Raw genomic sequence first — 11,904 nt, forward strand, 5'->3', positions numbered from 1 at the left:
AAATAGAGAGAACTGCATATTTCAGTAATCAAAGGAAAAAAGTTGCTTTAAACCAAAAAGAACATGAAATTACTCTGAAGAAATCTACATTTCCATATGAAATGAAAATCATTGTCTTAAAAAAAAAGACTAAATAAAAGCTAATTACAGTGTTTGTTTTTAAAATTTTGTCTCAAAGCATTTTATCCATCTTTTCTTGCCACAAAAGATTTGGATACATATTGATTTTGACCTGCATGCCACATCTTTACGAAAAAGCAAAGTCATCTTAATACCAAGAGGTTATTTTTTACTATATCAGGATGGAAACAAAATTACCGTCTACTGGCTCTATGTGAGTTAAACTTAGAGAGTGCATGAAAAAGAGAAACATAAATTCGGATTTTTAACAAAATCCAAAAGCTATCTAACAGAAAGACTGGCTGAGTCAAACTGGCTTAAAACAGAATTCCTGTAAAAATCCTCTATATAGGTGAATAACATTTCAATCCCGGATGTTTTTTAATTCATAGACATTTTTATGGAAAAAAAAATACTTCAATGTAAATATCAAAAATAGTGAATTCCATTCTTTAAGCAGGAATTTCCTGGGTATCAACCCACTATATTTCCTTTAAATACCACAAGAATGCAGAGTCTAGCAGAATCATATTTTGGTGAAACATAAATTCTTAACAAAGACTCGAGAGTCCTATGGCAGAAATCACACCACCACTGCTGCAGACAAATACATTTTTCAGGGTAACCTCTCCAGGGATGAGCACAGTTTCATCATGTAACCCCAATTCTGCAATGTCCATAACAGGAAAACAAGCTGTGCTAGCCACTGCTGAGTTCCAGTAGCATCGCACATCCACATACAAGATACCATTCACCAGTGCAAGACTGACCTCTGCTTGTATTCAGCTTGCTTCAAGCAAGCACGTATGTCTTTCCACCACAGCAGCACAGGCGCTGTGGCCATGAACCACGTAAATCTTATCCAGCTCTGTCCTAACCTCCTCCCCCTCCCAATATGTTCAGGCCATCGGTGTTTTCTACTTCTGTGCAGGCAGATTGAATCCTATAAGAAATAATGTTAAACATGCAGTAGAAATTTGGTTTCATGGTATTCCCCGGTATTTGGTTCTTCAACAGCAATTGCTTTCTGTCTCTCTCTGTCATGTAATTGCTGTTTATCTCCACGGAGACTTTTATATGCACATGCTGCCAGCTGGACTAGGATCAGTAGGTGGCTGTTACTGGACGTTTGGGAGCAATGACTTGAATCAAGGCCAGCTGAATCCCACTAACAGTATTTTCACCCATAGTATTTCTTCTGCAGTACAGACATTTACAAGACTGGAAGATCAAACAGCAGGCTTCAGTAAGAACAAGATCTGGTCAGTTCTTATTCTTTGCCCATTTCTACTAATGACTTCAAAGTAGAAACCTGCTCATGTACTTTATGAACTGAACCCATACCTGCATTGTAAACTCTTCTTAAGAAAGCCATCTTAAATTCCCAATAGAGAGCAAATGGTGAACATTCAAGGGACATTGTGTTCTCTGTCCACTCCACAAGTCTAGCGGACATGTTGTGTTGAGCAGGACAAGTGATAATGTGGTCACCCTTTCTTCATACCACTAAACAATTTATTAAGAAACAACAAACCTGTTTTTTTTATATATAATTGCCTATCTACAGGTAGCTGTGCAATGTTCACATAAACAGTTTGATGGGGAATATTCATGGATGACTATAACTGCTGCACATTGTTCTAGCACGTGAATAAAAAAAGGATAAAGGAAGCAGAGAGTTAACAGGAATGACAAATCTTGTCTGAGAGCTTCTTATTTTTTAAATTCATTACCCTGAATTTTTAAAGGATGTTATCTCTCGACATACATTTTTACCTCTGTGTTTTGTAATATAAAAATGTTCTATTTATCTCTTCCCCGGGCACCAGAAACATATACAAACGGACAATAACTTTTTAGCTTTTGATGTCAGGAATATGTTATAGTAAGTGAAAAACAAGGATATGTAGGCTTTTTGAGAATGATGAAGCAAAATCACATTGAGTTGTTGCCCTCCCAAACACTTTATACTCAGAAATACAGTATTCTGCTGTTACAAAGAGTTTTTTTCCTCTAATCCTGATTTTCTGGTATTGGAGGGTAGACAACATACGAAAAACATGGACGTTTTTAATGAACACATACGCTGAACAGCTTTCAGGATCTGATTAGGACACCATATTTATAATTCTTTTCATATTAAATCTCAGTTATTAAAACTAGGGCTGAGAGTGATCTCAATGAAAATTATGGCTGAGGCAAGTGTTACAAAAGTAGCCAGGGCACATACAGATGCTCCAAATAGCACAAAATGCAGTATCTCTTCTACTAGGGTAGACTGCTAATCCGCTCAAGGTCTTCAGCCTGATCTTCAGGGTCACAGAATAAGATCTCTACTATTTGGAGGCCAGTTTCACCTCTTCTCATCCACAGCCTAGGATAGTAAACATGACCATCAGGAAGCCTGGAACTGACAATGTCAATGACAGAGTGAAGTCTGAAAAAGCATGGCAGAGACCTTTGTTTGTCACAGGAGGTAGTCAGCTATGGCATTCCTTTCTTTCACAATTCACATTGTGACTGACACCACTTCCTTGAAGACACCACTTCCTTGAAGATAACACTCAAAGATACCCCTGAAGTCTAAGTATAACAGCAACTTATCAATTAATTTCCTTATGCAGTCAGGAACATGAGCAAGGTATTGAAAGTGAATTAGAGAAAATACCATCTTTCTGGCAGGTTATTGTACTCTGGAATGCAACCATGTAAGAAATGTCTGGGATTGGTATCAGTCTAGTAGAAATGAGACCCCATCAGGAAATGGTACAGAAAGCGTGTCAGACTTTGAATTCTCCCTGTTTCTTTGAAGCCTGCATTTCACTTCCCAGTATAGCACTGTGTGTGCATATTCATGAGCTGAAGTTCCAGCGACCCCTCAGCTCTGCACTGCACAACAGAAATTTCAACTATTGTGTGAAATCTTAATCCCAGAGAAGTCAATGGCAAGATCCTTGCTTACGTCTTTGGGAGCAGAAGTTCACCCATGATGTCTTGTTAGTTCTGGCAGGTTTTCAGGATGCAGCGTGCTTTTTGAGATGAATAAGTAAGCAGCATGCTGCTTTCTTACACCTTCCTGTACTTGAAACAGAAATAGTGTTGCACTGCCCTTCTATTACCCTTGGCAGCCAATTTTCTCCTTTGTCTACTCAAATGCAACCCTTCATCCTTTACTTTTTTTCCTACCAATACATTTTTATAGAACAACATAAAAATTGTTATTAAAAAATCAATGCTCTGCTATCATTTATGGTTTATGTTCAAAAACTTTGCGTATCTTCCCTCAGCTGTCCCAGACTTTCTTCACTTGTTGCACACAAGTGCTTTCTGAGACAGCAGAAAACTCACATAAAGCCTCTAACACACATATAGTTTTCTGTGTTTCTTTGTCCACTGATTTTTTTTTCTGTAAAACATTCCTTCCCCTTCCAGGATTTCTAGACAACAACAAGTGTCATTAAAAATTGGACTGGACAAAGCACTTCAGACTATGCTGTCAGTAACAAATCTCTCCTAGCACAAGGGAGACATCGATGATCTAATAGATTTTTCCCCTATTTTAAACCCTTTGGGCTTGTGATGCCTCAGTTCCCTGACTGGTCCTTGACAAATCTGTAACAGATAGGAAACTGAAATGAATCTTCAGTGACAATCTGCATAACATAGTCCTGCTTTTTGGATGGGAAAAGATCTTTTCAAATTATGCTTAATTTAACTTTGTATGATAGATGAGGTGATAAAGTGGTCTAAATGCAAACTTCCAATCTGCTGTGTTGGTTATTTTAGTAAGTAATAACATCTCACGTGGCTTTAATGTTCAAATAAACTGATCAGGCACATTTTTGCCTTTTGAGGAGGATAGAGACTTGACACTCCATAGAAGTACAAAGGAGTCAGCTGGACCTAGGAGGGCTGGGCAGTAATGAGGCAATGACAATGAAAAGCAGTTGAGGAAAAATAAATCTCGCTTTGAAAAATCCGAGAAATTATTCATATTAATGATAAGAAGTTACTCCTTTTTAAAGTTCAAATGATCAAGTCTGGATTTCTCATGGAAAAGGTCAGTACTCCTTCAAATTCACTGAAAGTTGGCATGAATAATCCCAGTGTTCTCATCTCCAGTCAAATCCAGAAGACCCAACATAGCCCCTCATATTTGCTGATATGTATTTTCATTTGAGGTCAGAAATGAAAAATTCCACCAAAGAAGGAATCAATTAAGTCACCAAAGCTTGTAGGTCTAGAGCAAACCATGAAGGGAGAAGTAGATACACGAACTCAGACAAGACAGTGGGTCCCTGCTGCCCTCTCCTGCTCTGTGTCACTAACAAGTCACATTGCTTATGTATCAGGCACTCCACTAGCTGTTGCTCTCTCCATCACTTCTAAAATTACTTTCTCTCATTATAGGGGAATCATTACTAGACTACTCCAGCTAAGGAAATTATGGCATCTAGGCATCAACTGATGAGGGTGTCACATGTGCAAGGACCTATTCAATACCCCTGTTTGGACATAATTAGTACCTGAGTACTCATGTCAAGATTTGGCTCTGGGTTTCAGCTATAAAACTGAGCAGTGAGAGCTTAATGAATACAGGCATTTGAGTTCCTGCAAATCTCTATTAAAACTGGAGCACAGAAAGGAAGATAAAATTATGTAATAACCATGGTAGCAGAGATTTCTTTTCTCTCCTTTTCTCTCTTCTTTGAAGCTAGAGACAAACAGACACTATACAGTACAGGGAGTTACTACAATAATTAGCCTTTTTTTCTGAATGCTATAGTAAACACTTTCAGAGTAAAATTCAATGCATAATCACTGCTGGTCTAAAAATGACAGCTGTTCTGGAGAAGACTGATGTATACACCAATCTCTCCTGTAAACTATTCCGTTCCCTTTAGTTGTCTCAATTTTTTTTTTTGCCAGTCTATGACTCAGTTCTTTTATGTGTGGCTCTATCTTTCACTTTTGACTCAGAGCTATATCTATATAGACTTCTTACTCTCACACTTTTGTTATAGTAGTAAGTGGACAATTTAGTTTAACAGCTAAGATAGCAGTCAGACAAATGCCCAGGAGAAGATACAAGGTGGACCATTTAAAATTCTAGCACAGTGTTTCAAGACTATTGCCAAAATGTTTTTCAGGGATCAAAAAGCCTTTTCAATATTAAAGTAAATAATGGGTACCTCACATGGCTCTAATTAGGAATAGACTGAAAATTATCTGTGATATTACATTAAAACGTCAGAAGGTTTCACCATGCTTATGTATAACAAAGCAACATCAAAGGAGGGAGGTAGGAAGAGTTTACTGCTTGTCAGAAAGTCTAGTTCTAATTTTAATCATGAAAACATTTTCATACTACTAATAACAGAAAGAAACAGGGAAAAGCTAAAGAAAAAAAAATGACCAAACTGTAGGCACATCAAAACTGACACTGTAATATGAAGACAGCATGAATCTTGAAGGAGTCAAGATTTCTCATCATTCTCATCATTCCGTTTCCATTGCTGAGTAACAGGCATGAAGAGAAAAAAGTACTATATTTTCTTCAAAATATCCTCCCCGGAATGCCAGGAATCGACAACACCAACGCAAAGGGAAACAATGGCTGATCTCACAGTTCTGCAGTAGTCCTCTCCCAGGCTTCACTCAGCAAAACAAACCCTTCAGGTCTCACAGTCCTTGGTGCCCATGCTTTAAAAAAACCCTGGATTACATTCACAGTTTCTGTTTGTCCCTCCCCAACACTTTTGTAATGGCATCAGCATCCTCCTTAGAGGACACCATTTTCTCATTCTCATCCCAGCTGGAGAATAAGCACTGCATTTGAGTTGATCAAGGGGACGCAGTTAAAGTATGTAAGACACCAACAAAGAAGCAACGTTACCACAAAAGAATGGGCAATACCCAGGAAAACCTGTAGGCTGACTTTGGTACACTTAGTTTGTCTTTGGGCAGATTGCCACAAAGTGAAAAAAAAAAGAATGAGAGGGAAGGAGAAAACCCATACTTTATTTATTATTTAAATAAACAGTTTTATGCTGCTTCCATTTTGTGCTCAGTTTTATAACAATGTGAGTCCATTTCCCCATCATTCCTTAATATCTATATTGTTTAGGACTTTATATACTGTATGATTAGTTGGCATTGGTACTGTTCAATCTGTACTAATCTGTATGCATTTATATTGTGTGAGCAGTTCTCTAATTGGTTTTCATCCAAGTAATCCCACAGAGAATAAGGTTACATGCTGAAAAGGGCTGAGGTGAGAGAGTGGTTAAAAGGGGAGTGCAAACTCTTTTCCCATCCTTATTAAGAATGCTTTGCACATCTGCATTTTCTAAAAACATTTCTGAACTCCCTCTCTCTGAATAAGCATAAAGTCTATTCTACAGCAGAGAAATACACAGAGAGAAAATGAATCTGTTTCAGAGAACCCCACCCATATCTGCTTTATTCCTCCCATGCTGCTTTACTTCTTGGTCAGCTAAGGCTGTGAAAAGTAAATACTGCAGTTTACAAAGGGGAGGGGGGGTATTATTAAAAAACAAACCTAGAAAAGAAAATACCTCTTGGTAGAAAATACTAAATTTAGCTTAAATAAACATAAACCTTATACAGCAGAGAATAAAGATCTTTTCCTAAATGTGATTAACAGAATTGCAAAAAAATTAAAGCAATACAAAAAGCCTAAAAGCAAGCCAGTAATTTTAAACTTAGTTGCTCTAATTCATATCCAGCCAGTTTCTTAAGGATAGCCTAAATTTCAGGTATTCCTCACACAAAAATTTCTAAAACAGTTTGACAAATGTTACAGGTACTCAATGTATTAATTTTGTAAATGTTGATAACAGTATTTCAATTTCAGAAAAATAGATATACAATCATTTCATTTAATTGCATAATAATAACAACAAACTTTCGTATTCCTGGCTGCAAGGACATTTGTTTAGTTGAGTTTTTTAAAAGGGTGTTTTATATTACCAATCAAATACCTCCCAGAAAAAAGTTGTGGAAGAAAATTAGGCAGGAAGTTATTCTCTTTTTCTTCAAACATAAAAATAAATCTTAATTCTCTTCATGGAACCGCATGTTTAAACTTGCAAATACGTGTATACAGTCATTGCCTTTATCACCTCCAACATTAGCAATTTTTTTTGTCATGCTTAGATCAGGTTTGAGCTTTGATTATACTTTTTTTTCTTTCTCTTCAAAAAACCTTTAAGTCAACATACTGAAAACTGAATGTAGAACACACTTTTTATACATACCCATGCCCACATTCTGAGTAGCCATTAGAATATTTATTTTAAAAACATAGGGCTTGCTTACCATATTCACAACTTTCAATGGCTGGATTTTAGAAGAGCCTTTTTGAAATGAAAGTCTCCTGCTACTGTACATTCTTGCCAGTGAGAAAATGCAATTTTACCACATTTGGCTAGCCAAAATCTTTTTTTACTGATTAAGAAAAAGATATTCTAAAATAATTTTCTGGAATTAAAAATAATGTTAAAGATAAACTTTTAGATTTTACTCAGAGCTGTGTAGATGACAAGTTTTCTTCAACTATTTAGCACAATGTCTGTGCAATGAACATTAATCTGGACTTTAAAGAAAGACAGTTGTCCTACTAAACTTAGCAATAATTTACACCAAAAGGCCATGTAAGCCTACTGTTTCCCTCCCCCACTTATGAGCACCACCATGCTTCATTTCTGCATTATCTTCTGGCAACCATCTCCGGAATATCCTTAAAAGCTGCTAAGATGATACATTTGAATTCAGGCATGTGACAGATACAAAATTAAATTTGACCTCTGTCAGAAAAAATAAACAGTAACCATTAGCAGCTTTGTACCTCTGCGTTTAACTCCCTATTTTCTGTCTTCCTAGTTTGGGTCCATTAGCTGACTGGTGCAAAAAAGACCCCCGGCAACACTGACTCCCTGTGGATATATTAAAATCTCTGGATATTACACCTGACTACATCCTTTCCTCCACAAACTAATTTCGTGTTTGAAATGGTTCACTCCTGAGTTGAGTCACACAACAGTAATGTAGACAAGAGTTGCCAAAATTCCTTAAAAAGTTCCTATGTCCATATCTCTGTTACCAACAGACAGTTTGCCCTGGGAGCTGTTACAAATTTATATTGACATTTGCATTTTTGTGATTTTGCTAGTCACTCAAAATTTCTTGCTAAGCCTCATTAGTTGTAGCAAGAACAACCTTTTATTCGCCTGACACGCTATTAAAAATGTACTTTATGGGGAAAGTATTTATTAAAATATGCATCTTTTTAACAAACTTCCAAAAGTTTGCATTTATTTTTATTGCATAATACAGACAAGGAATTTCACATCAACAAAACTTTCAGAACATAGGGATCCTTCAGAGTAAATAATGAGTGTTAGATGACCATCATATTAAATTTGATGGAAAAAAGCACAGAATTTTAACACCAGTTCACACAAAACACCTATTACATAAAGTTTAATGAAAAATTTATACACAACAAAAAAAAAGATTTTGAAAATGTGTAATTCCATCATGAACTTTGACACAAGCAAGGCAGCACTCGTATTTGACCATTTTTGAAGCACCTCATTATTATTTGGGGGCTCACTGCATAAGCATATCTTGAGCCCAACTAAACATTCATGGCAAAGTAAATGTTTTCCCACCTTCATCTTCTTTAAACAGCTGTAAGATTTTTCTGTTGTTGTCTGCTGGGATTTTCCCTGTATTTTTCTTATGTTCAATAAGGCATGTATATCTTTGAAAGAGAGAAACTTATCACGCTAGCAACTAAATACTGTCCGTACTACATTGCTGGTGGGACGGGGCTTATTATCTTTCCCATGACTAAAATATATACCCTGAAATCAGAAACTCTCTTGTCCTTTGACCTGGGAGCAGAGGATGATTTTTTTTTTCATTCCACCTGCCCAGTGGTGCATGCCATTTCTTACATTCTGATATTTTCCTGCCAATTTCATATTTATTCTCTACATTTTTAGACTGGCTTCTGGATTTTAATGCACACAAAAATAAAATAAATAAATAAATAACTCAAACAACCCACCCTTTTTATGAATTGATGTAGGTTGCTTTGAATTTATAGGAAAGAAGGCATATAGGGAACATACGAAAGTTTTCAAATAAAACTACACTTTCAATATGCAAAATGTCACTGCACTATCCCAAGTTTGCAATCAGCCTGGTATCCTTCAGGATGAACTTCTAACTACTTCTCACCATCCCACTTTGTATTGTTTTATCTGACTGATGAGACATCAAACCATCTTCATAAGGCTTGCACAGAACAGATGTAGGAAAAAAAAAGAATTTGTTTCTGCCAAAAACCTCATAAGATCAAGGGCCGTTTAACTTAGCTCAGTCACTTAGTTTATTTTGCATTAGAGTAACTTCTCATTTAATTTACCAGTCTATAATAGGTAACTTTTTCAATATGAAGCTAAAGGTCACTATTATATGTAAGGAAAATTAAGCCGATGTTCTTGGTTGCCTTACAGTTCTCCTAGTTCAACTACTCCAATAAATGAACATGTACAACAAGCCGAAGGGCTTTTTATTACAAATTTAATTCATTTCTCTAGACAACTGTGAAATTTGCCATTGACATTAGTCATTACCCCAAGGCGAACTAAAAGATGATCTCAGTTAATAAATGATCCTTAACAAGGAACGCTCCTATCTTCTGTGATATTGGCACAGGCACATTTTATTAATGCAGGACTAGCTTCCTGCCAGAACACTAGCATTCACGACTATTTGGTGTGCTTGTTTCCTCTTCCTGCTCCTGATATTAATAATTATGCAACGGGATAATTAGCAACACAAAGAGACAGTACGATGCGCTTGCAGCTAGATTTTCAGCACGTTAACCTTCTGGGAAATAAAGAACAGAAGCAAAGAGTCTAGCCAAATAACCAATGCAGGTTGATTTCACAGTGTGTAAAAGGCTAATTATCTGTGAAGAGTCTGACCTCAAGTAACAAAATTACACAAATGTGCAGGCATTTTATCTTAAATAAAACTCAGATGCACTAGTTCATAATGTGAGGAATCATGGTTAATAACTGTCTTCCAGAACAATTTATCTACATACAGGTTTATAAAAATAAAAAGAAATCCAAGAGGGAAATAACGATCTCCTACAAAATGTTATCCAGTTATCCAAGTACCTGCAAAGGTAGGGGAAAATAAACTCCCTCCATCCCCCAACCGTTGCAATGCTAAAAAAAAATACACCCAGTATGTGACAGAAGTAGGTTAAGTGCATTTTGTTTACTGGAGACAGGCTACAATAAAAAACAGAAAATATTACTACTTCTTTACAGATACCATGTGTAATTCATTCTGATATAAGAATATTTATCCACTAGCAGTAATAACAAACCACATTTTTTGTCATGAAAAAAATAAATTGTATTTGCAAAAAGCAAACACATTACAGAGTGTGTAAAAATGCAATATTCCCATTTTCTAGTCAGAGTTCCAATTTATTGAAGTAACAGAGCAGAAAATGCACTGACAGCTGTTACATTTTATTGCGAATTAGTATATACGTTTTATATCCAGTGAGCAAATGCATGATACATTGTATTCCAGTAATTGCCACTGGCTTTCCAAATGGAAACTGAATGATCTTAGTGCAATTACACTCAGGAGACTAAGTGTAACAAGCTACAGTTCTATATTATAGCTCTTTAACAATACCAAGAATTTTACTCTGTTTTAAAAAAAAGAAAATAAAAAGGTCAGACTGTGTATATAAAGACAGAAATATATTTTTTTATCCATCTACAGATGATAAAATGAGTATTTCTGTTATTCTTTCTTATATTTTGTTACATATAACTGAGTTTTTATATTCCAAAAAGTTTGTAAGAATGATTCTTAGGTTTTGTGCTAGTTTAGTTTCTTCAGCATTAATAGTTTGGGGCTGGGAGGTAGAAGGGAATGGACAAAATAGTGGGAAACTTTGAACACATAAAATCAAAACTTCTCATTTCATATAGGAATAAATGTTTGCTATTTCTAGACCATGCTCTAGTTTGCCAGTATCTTTTCATAAAAAAAACCAAGAACATTTGTTTTGAAAGATTTAACACATTACCTTTAGACATAACATTTTAAATGTTTGTTATCATAGTTCTTTTCCCTCCCCCAGTTACCACCTGAGATAGTAACACTCCAAAGAGAGACGATGTGCTGAGAAATCAATATTTCAAATGCATTAAGGGGAGTGGGGGCCGGGGGAAAAATATTTTTTATTTTTATTTTTTACTAACCTTCGTAACATAATATAAACCATTTCGTTGGGCAACCAGTCTTGTGACAGCTTCTGCACCTTCAAGCTCTAGCGTGAAGTTCTCAGTAAATCCGGCAGTCTCCTCCCCTCTAGTGGCTACCAGCTCTCTTTGCAGCAAACAGAAGAAGTGAAAGGCCTATAGAGGACCACCTCAAGGCCATTTGTGTCATTTTTCTAAGCTTACAAGGGGAGTAAAAAAAAAAAAAAAAACAAACCCAAAACCACACAACAGAGCAGGCAGTCTATCACCGCAGCAAATAAAATTTATCAGTCATTTAAAACAATATGTTAGTAGTGACTACAACTTAATCAACACCAACCTGCTGACATAGATTTGCAATTTGAGCAGGTTATTAGTGATTGAATTAGCAACATGTCACAACTTGTATCTGATTTATTAAAGGAAGCTGACTAATGCAACGGGGCTATAAACA

At 36.1% G+C, this 11,904-nt stretch overlaps 1 long non-coding RNA gene across 1 annotated transcript in view; it reads right to left on the reverse strand.

Annotated features, from left to right (window-relative positions):
• LOC128853697 (uncharacterized) overlaps nucleotides 1-11,563 on the reverse strand; it is an 80,211-nt gene extending 68,648 nt beyond the window's left edge. Inside the window, exon 1 of the long non-coding RNA XR_008452388.1 lies at nucleotides 11,451-11,563. This is a non-coding gene — a long non-coding RNA (uncharacterized LOC128853697). The remainder of the gene's footprint in view (nucleotides 1-11,450) is intronic.
• Between the last annotated feature and the right edge of the window lie 341 nt (nucleotides 11,564-11,904).

This window comes from Cuculus canorus, chromosome 1, assembly GCF_017976375.1.
Source record: "Cuculus canorus isolate bCucCan1 chromosome 1, bCucCan1.pri, whole genome shotgun sequence".
Lineage (NCBI taxonomy): Eukaryota > Metazoa > Chordata > Aves > Cuculiformes > Cuculidae > Cuculus > Cuculus canorus.